Genomic DNA, 5,724 nt, shown 5'->3' on the forward strand with positions numbered 1-5,724 from the left:
ATGAAGTAGACAAAACCCGAAGGCTCTGCGCCTCGCAACATAAGAAATAGAAGGGTCTTCCTTATTTATAAATCGGTCAATAAAGTCAAACATACAGACCCCTTTCGAGGTCACAAGACGGTCCACCTGAGCCTTGGTCAATCCGAGCAAGTCTCTAAATTTACTTTTATATCCTTGACAGCTAAGGGGTATAGCAGGTGCATTCTCCGGGTCCCATCCTCCAATAGCAGCTATTTCTTCCGGGAAAGGGCAGATATCGCCTTCGGGGAAGGCAAACACATGAAAATTTGGGTCCCAATACTCAAGACAGGCATCCAAGAAGGGCTTCACGATTTTCACTAATTTGAGACTCAAGATCGATCCCAAATTAAAAGCACCCATGTCGTGTTTCTCCACATTCGTGAACTCGTTTGTCCATTCCTTGAGGCAGTTTTCAAAAGCATCCATGATTTTGAATTTTTTTGTAAGATATAAGAATTTTTAGGAGATAGACGGAATAAAGATGAAGGAATTATGTGAATAAAAGCTTCTCCAACATCTCTATTTATACTAAACGCTGTTTCCTAATTTCTGTCGAGGTCTGATCAGCTGGGGTTCATAAGCTCCTTAAGGGCGTACAAGGTAGAGACTCAAAGTTATGTTGAGTTCCGACTTGAGAACAAGAGTAGAAAAATGTTTAAGGGTGAGTTTGGTAAAGTGTTTGCTCTTGTACGATATGATCATTTTGAAATGAAGGCTTTGAAGTATGATGCCTCACCCCCATGGAAGGTTATAACCGATCGTAAATTTGATTCCTTCTGGGAGTGTCATGCTTTGTATGTTCACCATCCAGGCATAAGAACTTGGCACAAGTGTGTGGCCAATACTTTAATTGCTAGGAAAGGCACCAACCACTTCACCGAACTCGACTTTGTCTACCTCGAGACCTTCTTGAATATTAATGGAAAGTCCACCCGAAAATACAACATTCTTAAATTATTGATTGATCGGTGGCTAGAGATTGATAATGGGAAAGGGGGAGCGGCCTTTATTGTAAACGGGGGCTTGGTAACAAGGTTAGGTAAACATTTTAACCCGAAGTTCAACAAGGATAACACCTATAAACTGGTTAAGGGAAGCAACCTTCTTCACATGAGTACTTTGATCAACAAGTTTCATTGGGTCAACAAGGATAACACCTACAAACCGACGTCTCTAATTATACTAAACGCTCTTTTCCGTGATTTTCAGATTTGGATCTTTCCTAATTTGTTTTTGCTATAATTTCCTTTTCCTATAGGGTATTATTTTGGTAATTCCGCCAAATTACCATGTTTTATATTGCCTAATGTTTTCGGGTTCACTTTTCGAGACGAACTCGACATTTTCGCCAAACAAGCACACTTATTCATTTTTTATTATTTCTTTTTTTAGGGGGAATCATTTCACTCCTCGTTTTCAACATTTTTCACACTTATGCATTTCGTTTTAAGTTTTTTTTTAAGGGGTAGCCCTCCCTACCGTCCGGTCATTTTTTTGCTCATTTCTGATCATTTTTTCCCATTTCTATGCATTTTTTTGGGCATTTTCTACTCATTTCTGCTCATTTTCGGGCACTTTTTTACTTTTTTTTTTTTCTCATTTTGCGCCAATTTAAGCCACTCATATGTGATTTGATTTACGTGTAAATTTCGGCAGCATGACGGCACAAACCGTCACCTACCAAACCTGTTTTTACGCTAACCTGTAGGAACAGCAAACTACCAGCAACAAAGGCACTCAGGCCATGATATGCAACCCAAAATGCGATATATACATCAAACTGAGGGCTCTCGCCCAAAAAAACGAGTCCGAAAAGTCCAAAATGAAGTCCAAATGTACAAGACAACAACAAAAAAGGGCAGCTACTCCTGGTCACAACTCAGCTCAGCCACGGTCGCCTCGAGAGCAGCGATCTCAGCGTCCCTGACCTCCAACTCCCTCAACAGACGATCTGTCTCCTCTCGGGACTGCGCCAGCTCGCGCTCCAGGTCACGCTCTCTCTGCAAACGATGAAGAAGTGCCTCATTTCAATCATTTCGAAACAAATACGAGAAATTGCAGAAATTCGAAATATCAATAAAATGAAATCAGGAAGAAAAGGAGAGGTTCATACCTGTCGCCCTCGGCCGCCTACAAGTGCCTCTATGGCCGTGGCCCGTACCCGGTTGGCCATCCTCCACAGCGCCACGTACTGAGACGGTGCCGCCTGCATTTAAAATAACAAAAAGGTTTAAGAATAAAAGCATTCTTATGCGAATAAAGACAAGTAAGCCGAAGTTGGGGGCTTACCCTCCTCACTAGGTGCTGCCACTCCCCTAAACCAGCGCCTGTCACCTCCTCGCCAAAGTCACGGATCTCTGAGATCGTCGTCATCCCCGCCGCGTCGGTGTACTCGAGGGTCTTTATTTAACGATCATTCGTCATTTATCAAAATCAATTCAAAAGCGAAAAAATGATACTTACCACGATCGGCCAGAACGCCAACCTGTGGTGAACGAACTCGGAGTACTCTTCACCAGGAAGGAGAAGGGTGTTACCACTAGCATCCACCAAGTCAGCCTATCGCTCAGCGTCAGAGGGCTCCCTGAACATCATCCTTGGAGGATTGATGGGAACCGCAAAAGTGTCACGAGAGCACTGACGAGTCAAACGCTCGCCCAGGTACAACACAGGTCCCATGGACGTCCTCAGCGGTAAGAGACTCGAGCTCCTAGGCCGAAGGACCTCGGCCACGAAGGCTGGAGCGTCAGGGTAGTCCACCCAGCGTTTGGGCACCCACTAAAACAAGCAAACAAGGGGTCATTCCTATGATCGACTCTAAATAGGAAAGGGGGCCATTCTTATGATCGCTTCTAGATAAGAAAACTAAAGGAAAAGAAATCAAAAGTACTTATGTTCTCCAGCTTTAGGGCGTTCACGCCCCGACGACAAACATTGTAAGAAGAGCGCTGGCTCTTCCTACGGCACACTACCCAGTCCCTCACAACCGAGTACGCCCTCGGCTCAGGCTCCGTCCTCTTGGGCGCGAAGCCGGGAAAGTAGGAGTACACCCACGCCTGCAAACCAAGATAATCGATGATGATCTTTCATAATTCGATAGAAATGAAAAGAAATGGAAATAACGAAGAAGTAATGATGTTTCATAATGTGTAGAAGGTTCATACCTCCAGCAAGAGTCCAGGACTGACGGTAGCAGGAGAAGTCCCCTTCTCCATCAACTCAGGACGTACCATGGCCTCATGTAGCGAGTGAGGACCGCAAAGCTAGGAGTAACCCAGTCTCACCGACCTAGGCTACTCAAGTCAAAAACGAAAGGAAGAAGCTTTGTCGACAGCCTCTCCCCCTTGTCTCCGAGGTAAATAGAAGACAAGAACCACCACAGCCACAAGCGAGCCCTCTACTTCGCAGTACAAGCAGGAGGAGCCACCTTCCTCCCATCCATCACCACCGTTGTCGGGGTCCTACCCGCAAAGTAGCCCTGACGTAAGAGCTCAGCACTAACCCAGGAACGCTGGCAGCACCCTCCGCCAGGTTCCAGCCGATCAGCCTCCTTTCCACGGCTGAGTCCACGCTCATGGCCATCAACGACCACACCAACACCTCTTCTCCACACGGCAGACCATAGATCATGCCGTAGTCCTCCAGAGTGACCCCAACCTCTCCAAAAGGCATATGGAAGGTCAAGGTTGTGTCCGAGTACCGATTAAGGAAAGCTCGAATCAGGCAAAGGTTAGCCCGAATCTTCCTTTCCCTGATCGCGCTCCACGCTCCCACCAAAGCTCCGAAGGCACCCAACTCGACGATGGCCTTCTCCTCCTCCGACACTCTCTCGTAGGCGTCCATCATCGTAGTATAGCCGTACAAGGACCTCATGTTCCCGGCATCCTGTATCAATTCGAAGCAAACGCTATCTCTAGCACGAGAAAAAATAAGAAACAAAATGTTAAACAAATAAAGAAGGTAAATAAGAATTTACAAGTTTGAAACTTACCAAACTCCTCTCCGTCCAGTAGGACAGGTTGCTCTGTGCCACCCAAATGAGATGTCTACCATCCCATTTCTCAGCCCACTCAGGTGCCCCCACTAGCTGGCGACCACCACGTCCCATGTTGGCCCGCCTCAGGACCTCCTCTGCCTCCTCCTCTACCACCTCCTCTCTATCTCTCTCCCCACACGAGAGCAAGAGAAGGGTTAACGTCTACGTCCACGTCCATGGGAGCCCTCCCCAAAATAGAAGGAATGTCACCTGCAAAATTAAGGTAGGATAGGCCGCGTCAAGCCACGACAAGCCTTGATAAGGTCGTTTCAAGTGTTTTCGAGCCCTAAAGTGGCATTTTCTTGCCATCTTTGGCCATTTCTTTCGAAACCTGACTACTCATGTGGAGTAGTGGGTCAAGTTAAGTCTAAGTCCAACCCTAGTCATGGGTTTGAGTCGAAAATTCGGCAGCATTTCGCTATAATAGCGATTATGTCCTAGAAAAGTGTCCTGAAAAAGTTGTTGCAAATCAAAAATTCGACATGGTAGAAGTTCACCCATTACACAAGGGTTCCAGAAAACCAAATTTCATCAAAAATGGACAATCCTAAGGGCTTTTTTGAAGCAATTTTCGAAACAACTGAGAAACCGTCTCAATTTCGCTCAAATGCTCAATACTTGACGAACATTCAAAAAGAATACATGGTTATGTTCCTAACATTGCCAATTATCCACTTCTAATGTCAATTTATCAAACAAATCCATTAAGGGCAAAACCCCCAAATTTTCGACATAAAGGGGAGAGGGACCCCTAATTTTTCGGCTCTAATTGATCAAAAACGGGAATTAAAAGCAAGAATACGATGCATACCTCTATTAGTCATGATTAATGGAGCGGATTGATCAAATTTTGAAGGAAAATGTTTGGAATTTGAGAGATTTTAATAGAAATTATGTTTTGTTATTATGAAATAAAACACGGTTTTGTCGAGTTTTTACTCAGACAGGGACGAGCTCAGGAAAAGGCACAGCACCAGTTGCGCCTCTTCCAAGAGCCACAGCTCTTGCTGCGCCTCCTCCCCAGCTTCCCTCCAGCTCAATTTTCAAAAGTTCGTTATAAGTTGGTTATTTGTGGGCCCATCTTTGGTGCGCCACTTCTCCGACACCTTATATCATATATTTGGTTTTTTAGACATCTATTTTTGTCCGGACCCGTATATTTTGCCAAGACAGACTACAAACCGTCACAATATTTTTCGCTTGCAACAACGAGCGGATGTCTAGCAGTGCTTAGGATGCGCCATTATCAGTCAAGCCTCTTCATTCCCTTTGGCGATGTTTTATTGACACACCTTTATCAATATTTCGATACCTTTTTATCCAACGAGAGTTCATGACAACCGATTCCACTTCTCAAGAGATGAAGTTTGTTTGGAAGCCGACACAAGCAGATTCCCAGAAATGATTCAATCCATACATAATCATCAACATATTCCCCGACGAGAGTTCGCTTGGAAGCCGACACAAGCAGATTTCCCTAGCAGTTTCTACCGACGTCCTGCTATCTTCAATATTATTTTCCTCATTAAAACACGTCGAGAAAGAAGTCTCAGGTATGATTTATTCTTATGGCTGGCGAGCTTCCTTACATAGTCTAATTGACTTTAAACGACCCTCCCCGATAGTCGACAGACTCTAAAATGTTCCCAACGACAGGTCCTTGGCTC

The sequence above is a fragment of the Silene latifolia genome, chromosome 7 (genome assembly GCF_048544455.1).
Source record: "Silene latifolia isolate original U9 population chromosome 7, ASM4854445v1, whole genome shotgun sequence".
In the NCBI taxonomy this organism is placed as follows: Eukaryota; Viridiplantae; Streptophyta; class Magnoliopsida; order Caryophyllales; family Caryophyllaceae; genus Silene; species Silene latifolia.